Source organism: Myotis nattereri (assembly GCF_964212035.1).
Source record: "Myotis nattereri genome assembly, chromosome: 6".
NCBI lineage: Eukaryota > Metazoa > Chordata > Mammalia > Chiroptera > Vespertilionidae > Myotis > Myotis nattereri.
The window spans coordinates 34,415,191-34,433,677 of record NC_138081.1 but is presented as its reverse complement, the minus strand read 5'-3'; positions in this window follow the sequence as shown (position 1 = coordinate 34,433,677).

Here is an 18,487-nt window from a genome sequence, read left to right as displayed (position 1 = left end):
ATCAGATAAAGAGCTTTACAGACAAGAAAAAGCTAAAGGAGTTCATCACCACCAATCCAATATTACATGAAATGTTAAAAGGTCTTCCTTAAGAAGAAGAAAAAATATGAACCATAAAATGACAATAAATACATATCTATCAACAATTGAATCTAAAAATAAAAATAAATGAACAAGTAATAGAATGAAGAGAATAAACTGGTGAATAAAATAGAATCAGAGGCTTGGAAATGGAACAGACTGACGATTCTCAGAGGGAAGGAGGGCAGGAAGAGATTAAACAAAGATCTTATATGCATTACCTATGGACACAGACAATAGGGTGGCGAAGACCTGGGTGGGGTGGGAACCAGGTGGAGAGGGGTAATGAGGGAAAAAAGAGGGACATTTGTAATACTCTCAACAATAAAGATTTAAACTAATAAGAAAAGAAAATAAAAACAAAATAAATGAACAAAGAATCTAATGAACAAAATAAACTGATGAATAAAATAGAACCAGAGGCATGGAAACATGGAACAGAGTAATCAATCTCAGAGGGAAGGAGGAGGGAGGGCGGGAAGAGAGTAACCAAAAAAATTATATGTATATATGCATTACCCATGGACACAAACGAAACAATAGGATGGTGAAGATCAGGTGAGGGGCAGGATCTGGGTGGAGGGACATCTGGAAAAAAGAGAGACATCTGTAATACTCTCAACAATAAAGATTTGAAAAAATGAAAAATAATAAAAAAGAGCATTTGCCAATTTTATAGTCTGAAATAGTCCTCACCACCAAAACTAATAAAAAATAAAATAAAATAAACTTTAAACATTTTATTTTTCAATTACAGTTAATGTACATTATTATATTGATTTCATGTGTATAATATAGTGATTAAACATTTCTTTCTTTTTTATTAAATTTATTGGGATAACATTAGTGAATACCATTATATAAATTTCAGATGTACAACTTTACAATACAATATCTGTGTGCTCATCACTCAAAGTCTAGTCTCCAGTTCTTGTCCTTTTCTGTCTGACTTATTTCACTTAGCATGATACTCTCAGGATCCATCCATGTTGTAGTATTTCATCTATTCTTATGGCTGAGTAGTACTCCATTGTTTATATGTACCAGATCTTCTTTACTTACTTATACATCGAAGGACACTTAGGTTGTTTCCATGTCTTGGCTATTGTGAATAATGCTGCAATGAACCTAGGAGTACATATATCTCTACAAATAACTGTTTTCAAATTTTGGGGGTAGATGTCCCAAAGAAAGATTGCTGGTTCACATCGTAGCTCTATTCTTAATTTTTAAAGGAACTTCCATGCTGTTTTCCATAGAGGCTGCACCAATTTACAGTCGCACTAACAGTGTGTGAGGGTTCCCTTTTTTCCACATCCTCTCCAACACTTCTTATTTCTTGTTTTATTGATGATAGCCATTTTAACAGGGGTGAGATGGTATCTCACTCTGCTTTTGATTTGAATTTCCCTTATAACTAGTGATGTTGAAATAATTTTCATATTTCTGTTTAAATACCTTATGAAGTTATCATCCCAATAAGTTTAGTACTCATCTGGCACCATGCATAGTTATTACAATGTTATTGACTATATTCCCTATTCTATACTTTATATCCTGTGACTATTTTCATAACTGGCAATTTGAGCTTCTTATTCCTTTTCACCTTTTTTTGCCCACCTCCCAACCCCCAAATACATTTTTAAAATTCATATTTTATAGATAATTCCCAAAACTAAATTTAATGACTATAATACCTATAATACTTTATAGTTTTCATAGTACTTTTACATTTACTCTCTATCAACTATAGCAATTGAGACTTTAACAGATCATTTATTCCATATCAAGTCAAGCTAAGTGTATCCCACTTTTCACATGATATTAAACCCAGCAAATGTTTTCACAGGAATAGGATAATTCCCAAGTGTAATTTTCTTTACGATTGGTCATAAAATGATATTATAAATGTAGTAATAAAAAAGCCTATGGAAATTATTATACTGAAAGTATTTCAAAACTCTCAAAGTGCTACATTCCTCTACTAATTTCCCACATAACATTTTAAACCTTAAAACTCTCTTTGGAGCAAACATTCAGAACCCACCCTCCTTTTTACTCCCCACCCTGACTCCCATTTTCTTGCTACCAACTTTCCAGAAGGAAAAAAAAAAGGAAACCTGAGTATATCAGGCCTGGATTCTCTCAACAACTCATCCTCACACCCAGGTTCAGCTACATAATTTGCCCTGTTTAACCCAAAATGAAAATGCCGGTCCCTTTATTTCAAAACACAAGGGTGTGTGTGGGGGGGAGGATGCAGTTAAAGCCCTAGCCAGTGTGGCTCAGGTGGTTGAGCACCAAAAGTTCACCAGGAAGGTTCAATTCCCAGTCAGGGCACATGCCCAGGTTTCAAGTTTGACCACTGACCGGGGTGCATGCAGGAGGTAACCAATCAATGTTTCTTTCTCACATTGATGTTTCACTCCCTTTCCCTTCCTCTCTCTCTGAAATCAATACAAACATTAAAAAATGCAGTTAAAGCAGATAAAGGTACTAAAATATAAACCTTTCTCAATTAAATATTTTTTTCATTACAACATATATTAGGAGTAATAGCGATATATAAATAAAACAAACTTATTGCAAAAAATACTTTGGTGTCATAATTTTATATACGACAATAAATAACAATATTTTATTTATGTGACATCCTAATCACGTGATATTTCTGGCTTATTTTTTCTGCAAGTTCATATATTAGGTTGGTAAAATTTTTACTTTAAACAACTTAATTTTCAATTGATATAACTGAAAATAATGTCAGTGCTCTTTTCAAAGGCAAGATTGCAAATAATTTTTAATTTTGAGAAGGATATTTCTGCTGTAGCAACTATTATGGGAGCTCTTAAGAGTATTATATAGGCTATGATGACATTGAGATAATTTTCTGAGAAATTATTTTGAAATATAAATTTTAGTATAACTAGAGCCGATGATTCTCATAGAACAATTTTAAAAAAAAAAGATTTAACTCTTCATACACATCAACTTTGTGTTAAGTTCGAGTTTAATTATAAATGTAAATTCATTCATAAGCAATTTAATGGATATTTGTTTGACAGTGTTGCAATATTTTCCAAACCAGAAATTCTGAACTCTGATATATTCTAATGAGTCCCTGATATGCTTTATTACAATGCCCATGTGTACACTGCTATCTTGCTTTCATGTTCTTCCAAAGTGTACTTAGCATCAACAATTCCTGTCCCATTTCATTGTTCATGCAGGAAAGTTAATATTTGTGTAGACGTCGCAGAGTTGGGATACTGGCCTCCCACTGCAGGTCCTGGTGCTGTCTCCATGCTAAACCTCTGTTCTGTCCTGGAACTAGGGCCTATGACCATCACCACTGCTGCTTCTGCTGCGACTTCCACAATCACCGCTACCAGTTTGGGCCAGGTCTCAGCCACAGCCATCCCTTCAGGGCCCTGTAGTTCCCCAGACAGTGTCAGGGGTGTGCCTGTATGCCAGGCAGCCGGTGAAACTGCTTGCTGCTCGCCATGTCTACGGGGCTCAAACTTGAGTGTGTGTATATTGCTGCTAGACATATCTTCTCTGTTCCTGTGCATACTTCACTGTCCCATTGGACTTCATGTACAAAATGCAAGTTCAAAGATAACATTATTAAGAATTTCAAAGTGGCCACAGGAGAGATGAAACCTAGCATAGGCCCCATTTTGAGAGCCAACCTTAGGCAAACATTATCTTTCTCCCTTCTCTTCTCTTTGAAGTCAGGGACTGGAATGCTAGACTGAGATCATTGTCTTGGCTTTCCAACTTTTCCCTTTATCTGCCATCAGACTTCTACACTCACAACTTCATCAAAATTTGTTCTGACCAAGGCCACCAAATGCTTCTCAATTGCCAAATCTAAAGAACTCCTTTAATCCTTGTTATGGACTGAATGTTTGTGTGTCCATCCCCATTACCCCCCCCCCCCCACCACCACCCTCCGCGTGCGCGCGCGCACACACACACACACACACACACACACACACACGAAAAAAAATTCCTATGTTTAGGCCCTAAGCCCCAACGTGATGGTCTTTAGACTAAGGTGGGACTTTGGGAGGTCATGAGGTTGGTTCCTCCATGGTAGGATTACTGTTTTTAGAAGAAGAGAAAAGGAGATCAGAGAGTTCTCTCTCTCTGTCTCTCTCTCTCACTTGAGAACACAGAGAGAAGGCATCATTTCCAAGTGAGAGAGGTGTCTCTCAATCTTAACAGGAACCAAAGTTGCTAGCACGTTGATCTTGACCTTCCCAGCTTCTAGAACTGTGAGAAATAAAATGTCTGTTGTTAAAGCCACAAAGTCTATAACATTTTGTTACAGCAGCTTGAGCTGACTAATTCAATCCTCATTTTACTTGATAACTCCTCTTCTTAAAATTCCTCCCTTAATTTCTGAGACACCACCCTTTCTTGGTTCTTAACTTACCCTCCAACTATTCTGAATCTTCAGAGGCTCCCTTTCCTCTCTACACATATCTAATGTTATTCTTGGATTGATCTTCTTTTCCCTCAGCATACTGCCCCTAAGCAATTCCAATGCCCAGGCTAGAAAAAAATAATTCCTAAACTACATCTTTAGCACAAAGCTCCTCACCCATAAAATTTACAAAGTTCCTGGGCATCTTCACTGAGATGTCACTGGAGACTTGACAGTCAATCTGTCCAACACAAACTCATCATCTTTCTCTACTTGTTGCTTTTGCCTCCTATCTCAGGTGGCACCACCATCCAAACACACACAAGTCAGACAACTGAGATTCATCATTGACTCTCTCCTTTTCCCGTCCTATATAATAAAAGCCTTATATGCTAAGTGTCCAGTCATCCAGTTGGCCGTTCAACCAATCAAAGCATAATATGCTAATGATATGCTAAGGTAGCTCAACCACTTGCTATGATGTGCACTGACCACCAGGGGGCAGACACTCTGACCAGTAGCTTAGCTTGCTGCTGGGTCTGGCTGATCGGGACTGAGCAAGACGAGAGGGGCCAAACATGCCCTGAAGTCCTCCCATGGTCCCTCCCAAGCTGGCCAAACTCCCGCATCTCTCCCCAGCCCCAACTGTGCACCCGTGGGGTCCCTTGGTCTGGCTTGCGCCCTCTTGCAATCTGGGATGCCTCGGGGGATATTGGAGAGTCAGCTTCAGCCCATTCCCGCAGGCCAGGCCAAGGGACTCCACTGGTGCATGAATTCATGCACTGGGGCTCTAGTATGCAATGATATACCAAATCTAAGGGATTCTATATATATTTTTTTAAAATATATTTTATTGATTTTTTACAGAGAGGGAGAGAGATAGAGAGTTAGAAACATCGATGAGAGAGAAACATTGATCAGCTGCCTCCTGCACATCCCCCACTGGGGAAGCGCCCGCAACCCAGGCACATGCCCCCGGCCAGAATCGAACCCGGGACCCCTCAGTCCACAGGCCGACGCTCCATCCACTGAGCCAAACCGGTTCCGGCATGATTCTATATTTTTAAGAGATCTCAGCATTGTCCTCCCTTTTTCTATCTTAATAGAACCTACCTTAGTTCAGGCCTTTACCATTGTTTCCCTAGGCTATTATAATAATTTTGCTTTTTTTACTCTCCCCCCTGCTCCAGGCATGTGTCTTGCCTACTCTATCTTCCACTATGCTGTAAGAGTGATCTTTCCAACACAAATCTGCTGTTTCCCCCTACTTAAGACTTTTCAATGACTCTTCATTGCTGGCAAAATAAAGCCCACTTCACCTAGATAATAGAAGGCCTTCTATCCATAATCTGGCCCCTGTGTATTTTCCATCTTTATCTCTTACATCCTTTGCTCTCTGTTGAACTACTAGCAGTCCTCCAAATGTCATTTTACTCTTCACTGCTTTTTTTTTCTTTTGATTAGAAAGCTTCTCTTTATTTCCTTGCACATGTTCAAGGCTTCTGGAATGCATCACAGAATGTGTTTCATAGACAAAGAATGCACAAGATATGAAACTACTCGGTCTGGGGCAGTCAGGGAAGACTTTGGGTAGATCAAGGAGGTAAGAAATGGGCAAATTTTCGAACAGATTGGATATGATGGCTACCCAGCTTTGATCTGAACACCTGGAAAGATGGAGTTGCCATCAACCCTGGATGAGCAAGACTGGATGATGTAAATTTAGAAGGGAAATAAGACGTCAGTTTGGAATATGCTAGATTTGAGATGCCAATTAGACACTCAACATGGAGATGTTGAGTAGGAAGTTACATATAAGTTTGGAATTCAGGGGACAGATTTGCACCAAATATAAAAGCTGGGAGTCATAAGTGTACGTGTGGCATTTAATGCCATAAAGTCAAGTCAGATCGCCAAGGGAGTACAAGGAGATAGAAAAAGAAGCCCAGGGCCTGAGCTCTTTGGAGTTCACAGGGAGATGCCAGTGAGATAGAAGGGAAATCAGAAAACTCTGTTGTCCTGGAAGTCAAGTGAAGAAACTGATAAAATGAGATAAAGTCCCTGATATACGAAGTTAAATGGTGACTAAGAATAAATGATTAGACTTTGCAATAAGGAGTTTTAGTGGGGTGGTAGTAAGAAAAATTGGATTAGAGTGGTTTCAAGAGAAAATAGAAGGAAAGGATTTGGAAACAGTGAATATAGACAACACTTCACTTTTACATTTTTTTCTATAGCAGGAAAGATGAAGAGTAGTAGTTAGTGGAGGAAGTAGGATAAAACATGGTGTGTGTTTTTTTAAATGGGGGAAATTATAGGTATGGGACAAGGAGTCAAGGCTATATTCAAGGGGATGATGGTGGTTGATCAGGGCATCTAAGCTCAGTAAGGAGTGGAGTGGAGTAAGAGTGGAGCAAGGGATAATGAAAAGGCTGTAGGGATGAAGTGACTAATTGATGGGATCCAGGTACTAGAAGAAATAAGCTAGAAAGCTGGAAGGTGGTGTTCAGAAAGTAAAATGCTTGAAATTGAAATTATGGGAGGATGGCAATTTTATGTAAATGATAATGTCTAGGGTTTCATGGGAGTAAGTGGAGGAAAAGATAAATAGGGTGGAGGAAAAGGCCATTGGGAAAGCAAGAGCAAAAACCTGAGAGGCCAGAGTATTGGAAAGATTACGTACACGGGTACGGAAATCATTGCATTTTATAGAAGAACTAGTTTTCAAGAGACTGACAGTGATCCAGGAGCTACATCTTCCCTAATAATATCCCTCTCACTTTTCAAAGTGATTATTTCACACGTTCTCTTTCCTTTTACTTTCAACACTGTCTCTCCCTTCCAGCTCTCAACAGATGGTTTGTTTCTTATTTCACTAAGAAAATGAAATCAATCTAAAGAGAACGTCCACATGCTATCAGCAACCCCAGCTCCCCACTTACCTGCATCCTTCTGTTGGAGTGGAGAGCCAATGTGGTTCCTGTCTAAGGCAACCTGTCTCGTCAGGGCAGACCTATGACCTTCCATCACCACACACAGTTCCCTGGACAGCACTGCTCTACAGTGTCCCTGATAGATGCCCATTTATCTTCTACTTGAAAGGTGGGGAAATGGCTACTCTCCAAGATAGCACAGTGCATTTTCAGGTAGGTCGATGTGCTAGAACATAATTTTAAACAAGTTAACCCATAATTACTTCCCTCTGATTTCTGCATTAGAATCCTAGCCTTGTGGATAAATAGAACACACATTCACAAGTTCTTTTACCAAGTGTCTCTTTGTCTATTTTCAGACCACTGTCCTGTCTCCCTCTTTGGTTCTCATCCTCAGGCCAATCCTCCCAAATGCCTTCTGTGCTTCCTCCCATGACTGTTTCCATGTTCCTTCTGTTCTGGTCACCCTCCTCCATATTTCTCCTAGATAATATTTTCCCAAATTGAACTCTTTATCTCAGCTGTAGTTTGATCTGCAGAAAACAGAACTACAACTTTCCTGTGCTCCAAGCACTTTATTTCCATATATGGAACTTAATTTTATTTTGTCTTTTTGGTTTTTTTAAAGCACCTATCATTCTTTTGTGCATACTAAGCACATTGGTCACTAATATCCAGTCCTCAGTTCCTTTTTAACAGACATTCCTGTTCTAGTAAGTCTCCCTAGGCCTGTACCAGACAAGTTACATTAAAAAAACACCTCTGTTTAATTTCTTTTTGCTGATGAAATGCTATTGTATATTCCAAGGAAATGAAACAGCAGAGGAGTGAGAAAACTCAGAGAGGTAAAAATAATTAAATATCTTATGATTTATTGTTAAATTTGTCTCGTAACAATATTAAATTGAATATAAAAGAAAATATAAAAAAGAGAAATTATAACCTTTGGCATAAAATGGTAATAAAATTACCAATTGAAAATGTTGACAATAAATTGCTCTTTCCAATAAATGACTTTTAAATCCTTCTTAGGTTAATGCGTATGCTGAATTATTAAGCAATACATCTTTGCCATGCTAATACCTCTGTAATGCATAAAAGTTTAAGTTCATCTTTGGAGGTACAGGTTAATGTGTGCGCATGCTCCTGCAAATTGCATGGGAATGCGTATTCCATGTTCCTCTTCCTTTCTATTCCTGTCTCTATGAGGACCTCAGGAATCACCCAGGGTAGCGCTGTTCCACCTGCACTCTTTACCTTATTAAAGAAGAATTACCTGTGTTCCTTTCCTTTGGGATCACATCTGGAAAGGGCATTCCCAACCGTTAATCTGAGTTATGAGTTAAAATGACAATTTTCCCCAAAGCCAGATGTAATGGTACATTTGCCACAACAACTGTGAGTTGCTGATGTCCCAGTAATTAAAGTACCTCAGTTCTTACCCTGAGTATTTCCATACCCCTCCATGATCCTAAAATTGCACATCTGACCAACAGCTTCATGTCACATGTTTCATTAAGGTATCAGTTCACACACTCCAGTGAGCAGTGTACCCCATACGTTCTGGGCCAGTAGGCCTATTGTGGCTGCTCAGTTGTTCTGTCTTCTCAGGAAACCTTAGAAAGTTGACACTTGAATATCTAGCTACTCCTTTTTAGGATGTTTTCAAACGTGGTCTAGATGTGATGAGTATCGAAATTATTAATAATTCCTTGACTTAATTAGCTACTTCATATCTGTGATCTCACTGCATTCTTGCAATCCCTCAGGAGACAGTGATGCAGAAGTAACTCTTCCTTTATCTAAGAAGAATTTTTGGTTACAAGGGATAATGTGATTTGCTCAAGGTCATCCAGAATTTAAGTGGTAAGCCAGGATTCAGGCATTAGCCTGGTGCAAACATCAGTGTATTTTCTATGCCACCATGATGACAGATGTCTACCATGTCATCATGATAGCATGATGAAGTTGACATCCATCAAAAACTTCCTCAGCCCTGGCCGGTTTGGCTCAGTGGACAGAGCGTCGGCTTGCGGATGGGGGGGTCCCGGGTTCGATTCCGGTCAAGGGCATGTGCCTTGGTTATGGGTGCATCCCCGGTGGGGAGTATGCAGGAGGCAGCTGATCGATGTTTCTCTCCCATCGATGTTTCTGGCTCTCTGTCCCTCTTGTCTCCTCTCTGTGGAAAATCAATGGAATATATATATAAAAAAAAGGACTTGGCAAATTTGATGACATAAAAATTAAAAAGCAAAACAAACAAAAAAAAACCTTCCTCCTTATTTCAAGAAACTGGCCTTTGAGGACTATTCACTTCATCTTAAAAAGAAATAGCCAGACTTATTCTAAGGTACATTCATGACATCCAACTCTCTGGTAACAAAATTAAACACATGGCTCACAAAATAGTCAGTAGTATTTAAGTCTCAAATAACCTGAACAACCATTTTGTAATGCTCATATCTAAATTTATAATAGACTAGAAGGCCGGTGCATGAATTCATGCATGGGTGGGGTCCCTTGGCCTGGCCAGCAATTGGGGCCATGGGGGGGCGGGCCAGCTGAGGAGAGGGATCGTGGGAGGTTGGCTGGCTGGCCCCCCGATCAGGGCTGATGGGGGGGCGGGCAGCTGGCCACAAGAGGTTGGCCAGCCACTGGAGGTTGGCTGTGGGAGTGCACTGACCACTCCTGCATTGAGCGTCTTCTTCCTGGTGGTCAGTGCACATCATAGCAACTGGTCGACTGGTTGTTTGGTCATTTGGTCACTTAGGCTTTTATATATAGAGATTCTTGGAGATTCTCTATTGAACAGTGTTATGCAGAATGATGATACAATATAATTTGGGGCCTGGAAGGGATTTTCATCTTTTAAACCTTTCAAAATTAGCTCTTTTTAATTGAAAAGATAATGCATGCATATAAAGGAAATTTAGATAGGGTAAAAAGGTATACCTTCTAATACATACATAAGTATACTATATCCCTTCCTATCCTATTTGAATGTTTTTACCTTGTTTAAATATTTGAATATATCCAGTGGTCATTTGTATATATTCTTTGGACAAATGCGTATTCAGATCCTTTACCTATTTGTATTTTTATTATTGAGTGGTAAGAGTTCTTCATATATTCTGGATATAAATCCCTTGTCAGATGTATGAATTGCAAATATTTTCTTCCATTCTGTGTGATATCTTTCACTTTCATGATATTGTCTTTTGAAACAAGAAAGTTTTAAATTTTTATTTAGTTCAGTTTATTTTTTCTTTTGTAGCATGCGCTTTCAATGTCACCTCTAAGAAACTATTCATTGCCTAACCCAAGGTCATAAAGATGTACTCCTATGCTTTCTTCTGGGAGCTTAATGGTTTTAGCTTTTACATTTAGATCTATGATCAATTTTGAGTTACTATTTTATATGTAAGGGTCAGGTACAACTTGACTCTTTTGCATGTGGTTATCAAGTTGTCCTAGCACCATTTGTTAAAAAGATCATTATTCTCCAATGAATCATCTTGCTACTCTTGTCAAAAAAAATCAATGGACCATGTGAGGGTCTGTTTCTGTACTCTTGATTCTATTCCTTTGATCTATATGTCTATCCTTCTGCCAGTAACACATTCTTGAATACTATAGCTTTTAGTAAGTTTAAAATCAGGAAGTATGGACCCTCCAATTTTGTTTTGTTTTATTTGTAATTGTTTTGGCTAGTCTGGGTCTATGGCATTTCCACTGGAATTTTGGAGTAGTCAGCTTGTCAGAGGCACAATATTTTGATAGAGTTTGTGTCAAATGTACAGAAAAGTCTGGGGAGTGCTGCCATCTAAACAACATTACGTATTGCAATGTATGAACAGGGGATGTCATTCCATTTACTTCGTTCTTCCTTAATTTCTATCAACAACGCTTTGTAGTTCTCAAAGCATAGTCCTTACTTCCTTGTTAAAAGTCATCCATAAGTATTGTATTCTCTTCAATGCTGTTGTAAACGAAATTGTTTTCTTAATGTCATTTTGGTTCATTCATTGCTACCATAAAAATGCAATTAATTATTTTCAATTTTTTTTCAGAGAGGAAGGAAGAGCGAGAGAGAGATAGAAACATCAATGATGAGAATGATTCATTGATCAGCTGCCTCCTTCATTCCCCCAACTGGGGACAGAGCCTGCAGCTGATGCATGTTCCCTGACTGGGAATCAAACTGTGACCTTCTTGTTCATAGGTTGGTGCTTAACTACTGAGCAACACCAGCTGGGCAATACAATTAATTTTTGTATACTGATCATGTATCCTTCAACTTTGAACTTGTTAATTAGTTCTCATTGATTTTTAGTAGATTTCTTTGGATTTTCTAAGTACATGATCATATCATCAGCAAACAGAGATAATTTTATGTCTTACTTTCTATTTTGGATGCCCCTTTTATCACTTTTTCTTTATTAAATGCCTTGTTAGAACTTCCAGAGTGATGTGGAATAGAAGCAGCAGACATCCTTGTCTTTTTCCTTGAATTTTTAAGGGGAAAGCATGCAGTCTTTCACCATTAAGTATGTGTTAGCTGTGGGTTTTTCATGATTAACATTAAAGTATTAGGGATAACAGGTATCATGTCTGCAATTTATTCTCTTAAAGGGTACAGAAAAAGTAATAATGATGAGTATGTATATATGTGCTTATGGAGAGAGGAGAGAGACATTAAATATGATAAGGTTAATGTGGTAAAGAGTTAACACTGAGAAATTCTAGAGAGCCACCACACCCTTTAGTCTGCTTTTCCTGAGGCCTTTATTCTAACTGAAAGAATTTATTGGGGAACAGCAGCCTCTTGATCATCACACCCTCTGTCAGAGGATTAGCAGCTGTGTGTGAATCCTCCCCCCACCAGCCAGAAGAGCCACCACAACTGTGAACAGCAGCCACCAGAGGAGCTGCTACAAACTAAGGAGCAGCTGCTATGACAACCGCCTGAGGAGCAACTTCAGCCCGAGGAGCCACTGCCACCCAAGGAGCAGCCCATGAACAACTCAACATCTAGATATGGCGGTACGATCAAACATGGGTAGACAAAGAAACCCCCAAAGGAAGAAAAGGAGGACTCCCCAGAAAAGCAGCTAAGTGATACAGAGGCATGCAACATGACAGAAAAAGAATTCAGATTAAGGGTCCTAGAGTGCATAAACTGGATGGAGGAAAAAATCAACAACTTATGCAAGAAGCAAGAAGAAACAGATGAAAAAAATCAATAAATTATGTAAGAAACAAGAAGAAATAAAGAGTGATATAGCTGCAATAAAAAACACCATTGAAAGTTTCAACAGTAGACTAGGAGAAGCGGAGGACCAAATTAGCGAATTAGAAGACAGGGAAGCAAAACACACCCAAACTGAACTGCAATTGGAGAAAAAAATTAAAAGACAGGAGGAGAGCCTAAGGGAGCTATGGGACAACATGAAACAAAACAACATACGAATAATAGGGGTGCCAGAACAACAGCAAGAGGAACAAGGATTAGAAAACCTATTTGAAGAAATAATATCAGAAAAATTCCCAGGGGGGGGAAGAAAAAAATCACACAAGCACAGAGAGTCACAAACAAGGTGAACCCGAAAAAACCCACACTAAGACACATCATAATTACCATGGCAAATGTTCAGGACAAAGAGAGAATCTTAAAGGCTGCAAGAGAGAGACGGAAAGTTACATTCAAGGGATCTCCCATTAGATTATCAAATAATTTCTCAACAGAAACACATCAGGCCAGAAAAGAATGGACAGAAATTTACAAAGTGATGCAAAGCAAAGGACTGAATCCAAGAATACTCGATCCAGCAAGGCTATCATTCAGAATTGAAGGGGAAATAAGAAGCTTCACAGACAAAAAAAGGCTAAGGGAGTTTATCACCACCAAGCCAGCAATGCAAGAAATGCTAAAGGGATTGGTGTAAAAAGAAGAAATAAAAAGCTAAGAAAGAAAACAGCCACACACAAAAAGAAATGGCTACAAACAAGTACCTTTCAATAATAACTTTAAATGGAAATGGTCTAAATGCTCCAACCAAAAGACATTGAATGGCTGAATGGATAAAAAAGCATGACCCATATATTTGCTGTCTACAAGAGACCCACCTCAGAAGAAGGGACTCAGACAGACTGAAAGTGAAGGGATGGAAAAATATCTTTCAGGCAAATGGAAATGAAAAAAAAAGCTGGGGTAGCAATACTTATATCGGACAAATAGACCTCAAAGTGAAGGCCATAACAAGAGATAAGGAAGGCCACTTCATAATACTAAAGGGATCGATACAACAAGAGGATATAACCCTGATAAACATATACGCACCCAATGCCGGAGCACCCAAATACATAAAAAAACTCCTGGAAGATATCAAGGGAGAGATCGACAACAATACAATCATAGTAGGGGACTTTAATACACCACTGACATCACTGAATAAATCCTGTAGACAAACAATCAGCAAAGAAACAGAAATCCTAAATGACTCACTAGATCAGATGGACTTAATTGACATCTTCAGAACACTTCATGGAATATACATTCTTCTCAAGGGCTCATGGGACATATTAAAAAATAGACGACATATTGGGTCACAAACAAAGTCTCCCCAAATTCAAGAAGATTGAAATCATACCAAGCATCTACTCAGACCACAATGGCATAATATTAGAAATAAACTACAATAAAAACAACCCAAAATACTCAAACACTTGGAAGCTGAATAGCATGTTATTAAATATTGATTGGGTTACCAATGAGATCAAAGAAGAAATTAAAAACATCCTGGAAACTAATGACAATGAAAACACAACAATCCAAAACCTATGGGACACAATAAAAGCAGTCCTGAGGGGGAAGTTTATAGCTCTACAGGCCTATCTCAAAAATCAAGAAAAAATGGTAGTAAATCAGCTAACTCTACAACTCAAGAATTAGAAAGAGAGCAACAAGAAAAGCCCAGAGTGAGCAGAAGGAAGGAGATAATAAAGATTAGAGCAGAAATAAATGACATAGAGACCAAAAAAACAATACATAAAATCAATGAAACCAAGAGCTGGTTCTTTGAAAGGATAAACAAGATTGACAAACCTCTAGCCAAACTCACCAAGAAGCAAAGAGAGAGGACCCAAATAAACAAAATCAGAAATGATAGAGACGAAATAACAACAGACCCCACAGAAATACAAATGATTGTTAAACAATACTATGGACAACTCTACTCCAACAAAATAGACAACCTGGAGGAAATGGACATATTCCTAGAAAAATACATTCCAAAACTCAATCAGGAAGAATCTAAAAATCTCAACAGGCCAATAACTATGGAAGAAATTGAAGCAGTCATCAAAAAGCTTCCAGCAAGCAAAAGCCCAGGACCAGACGGCTTCACAGGGGAGTTTTACCAAACATTCATGGAAGAACTAAAACCTATCCTCTTCAGACTACTACAAAATATCCAAGAGGAAGGAACACTTCCAAGCTCATTCTATGAAGCCAGCATCACCCTAATACCAAAATCAGATAGAGACAACACAATGAAAGAGAATTACAGGCCAATATCCCTCATGAACATAGATGCCAAAATCCTCAACAAAATCTTAGCAAATCGGATCCAGCAATACATCAGAAAGATCATACACCATGACCAAGTAGGATTTATCCAAGGGATGCAAGGATGGTACAATATCCGAAAATCAATAAACGTGATACATCACATAAACAAATTGAAAGAAAAAACCCACATAGTCATATCAATTGATGCAGAAAAAGCATTTGACAAAATCCAACACCCATTTCTGATAAAAACTCTCAGCAAGGTGGGACTAGAAGGATCATACCTCAACATAATAAAAGCCATATTTGACAAACCCACAGCCAACATCATACTCAATGGACAAAAACTAACACCATTTCCCCTAAGAACAGGAACAAGACAGGGATGCCCACTCTCACCACTCCTGTTCAATATAGTACTGGAAGTATCAGTCATTGCAATTAGACAAGAAGAAGAAATAAAAGGCATCCAAATTGGAAAAGAAGAAGTAAAACTGTCCTTATTTGCAGATGACATGATATTATACATAAAAAACCCTAAAGACTCCATCAAAAAACTATTAGACTTAATAAATGAATTTGGCAATGTAGCAGGATACAAAATTAATGCCAAGAAATCTATGGCATTTCTATACACCAATAGTGAATGTGCAGAAAGAGAGACTAAAAGCAATCACATTTACCATCACACCAAAAATTTAAGCTACCTAGGAATAATCTTAACTAAGGAGGTAAAAGACCTCTACTAAGAAAACTACAGGATGTTGAAAAAAGAGATAGAGGAAGACAAACAGATGGAAGAACATACCATGTTCTTGGATTGGTAGAATCTACATCATTAAAATGTCCATAATACCCAAAGCAATCTATAAATTCAACGCACTTCCCATTAAAATACCAACAGCATATTTCATAGGTCTAGAATGAGTTCTCCAAATATTCATCTGGAATGAAAAAAGACCCCGAATAGCTATAGCGATCCTGAGAAAGAACAAAGTAGGTGGGATCTCAATACCAGATATCAAGCTGTATTACAAAGCCACTGTTCTCAAATCTGCCAGGTATTGGCACAAGAACAGACATATAGATCAATGGAATAGAATAGAGAGCCCAGAAATCGGCCCAAACCAATATGCTCAATTAATATTTGACAAAGGAGGCAAGAACATACAATGGAGTCAAGATAGTCTCTTCAATAAATGGTGCTGGGAAAATTGGTTAGATACATGCAAGAAAATGAAACTAGACCACCAACTTACACCATACACAAAAATAAACTCAAAATGCATAGAGGGCTTCAATGTATGACGGGAAACCATAAAAATACTAGAGGAATCCAAAGGCAACAAAATCTCAGACATATGCCGAAGCAATTTCTTCACTGATACAACTCCTAGGGCACTTGAAACTAAAGAGAAAATGAACAAATGGGACTACATCAAAATAAGAAGCTTCTGCACAGCAAAAGAAACCATCAACAAAACAACAAGAAAGCCCACTGCGTTGGAAAACATACTTGCCAATGCTATCATCGATAAGGGTTTAATCTCCAACATTTATAGGGAACTCATACAACTTAACAAAAGGAAGATAAACAATCCAATCAAAAAATGGGCAAAGGACCTAAATAGACACCTTTCAAAAGAGGACATTCAGAAAGCCAAGAGACATATGAAAATTTGCTCAAAGTCACTAATAATCCGAGAGATGCAAATCAAAACAACAATGAGGTACCATCTCAAACTTGTCAGAATGGCTATCATCAACAAATCCACAAACGACAAGTGCTGGAGAGGATGTGGAGAAAAAGGAACACTCGTGCACTGCTGGTGGGAATGCAGGCTGGTGCAGTCACTATGGAAGACAGTATGGAGTTTCCTCAAAAAGTTAAAAATGGAACTCCCATTTGACCCTGTGATCCCACTCCTAGGAATATATCCCAAGAAACCAGAAACACCAATCAGAAAGGATATATGCACCCCTATGTTCGTAGCAGCACAATTCACCATAGCTAAGATCTGGAAACAGCCTAAGTGCCCATCAGTAGATGAATGGATTAGAAAACTGTGGTACATCTATAGGATGGAATACTATGCTGCTGTAAAAAAGAAGGAACTCTTACCATTTGCAATGACATGGATGGATCTGGAGAGCATTATGCTAAGTGAAATAAGCCAGTCAATGAAGGAAAAACACCACATGATCTCACTCACTCATGGATAATAAAGACCATTGTAAACTTATGAACAAAAATAGATACAGAAGCAGAGCTGCCTCGAACAGACTGTCAAACTACAGTGGGAAAGCTGGGTAGGGATGAGGGGCGAGAGGGGTGGGGGTAAGAGATCAACCGAAGGACTTGTATGCATGCATATAAGCATAATCAATGGACATAAGACACTGGGGGGTAGGGGAGGCCGGGGGATTGTTAAGGGCGGGGAAAAAAAGGAGACATATGTAATACTCTTTGTAATACTTTAAGCAATAAACCAATTTAAAAAAATAAAAATAAAAAAAGAATTTATTGGGTACCATTTTATCCATTCAGAGGCGTAAACCATGGATTTGAGAGCCATATCCTTGGTTTGATCCTTGACACAAACTCAATACATTTCTTGATTTTTATCATTTACTATTTGAAGTTGAGTAGCAATTATTTCAATGCTAAAGGTTCTGAATTTCTAGACCCTTTGTTAGTGCTTGTAAACTAGCTAGGTATTTATGGACCCATCAGTCTTGTGGTTAATTTGCAAAATACAGCAAATATTAACCCATCTCTTTCCCTAAAATTGCACGTCCAGAGGCACATCATCTGCTTTACATGTTATCAGAGGCAGTAGTGCATTTTGCCACAGAATAACATGGATCACCGTTTATCCTGAAAGAGTTTTGTATTTGGTCAATGGGAGCTGTTTAAAGCTGGTTACTGTGTCCTTTTGCTTATTATTCTTTGAACACATAGTTACTTTCTGACAAAACTAGATATTCCAGGCTCATTTGGTACTTTCCCTGCCCTAGGCCGTCAATCAGCCATTTATTCAAAATCTCTGGTTCCTTGAATAGGGAATGGTACTGCAAAACCAAGATCTGGGAGTTCAGTGTGCTCGCTGCTACAGGAATATCATTATTTCTAGGCTCTATCAGCAGAAAAAACTAAGGGATATATGCATGTGTATATACACACTAACATGTACACAAAGATCTGTCAATCATCTACCTACCTACCTTGAAAACCAAATCTTCACACTGATACCTCTACCTCCAATTCCAATTCAATAATCCAAAATTTACTCTAGCCTTCCCCTGTTCCATATTTGTATGCCCTTTCTCTAACAGTAAGAAAGTTGGTTATTATTATCCTTAATATATGTACTAATCTGCTCAATCCCTCCATATGTAATCAGCCTTCCAAACATTCAGGTTGTATCTTCGGCCCCACCTCTTCTGGAAGCACAGACTACATTGACCAAC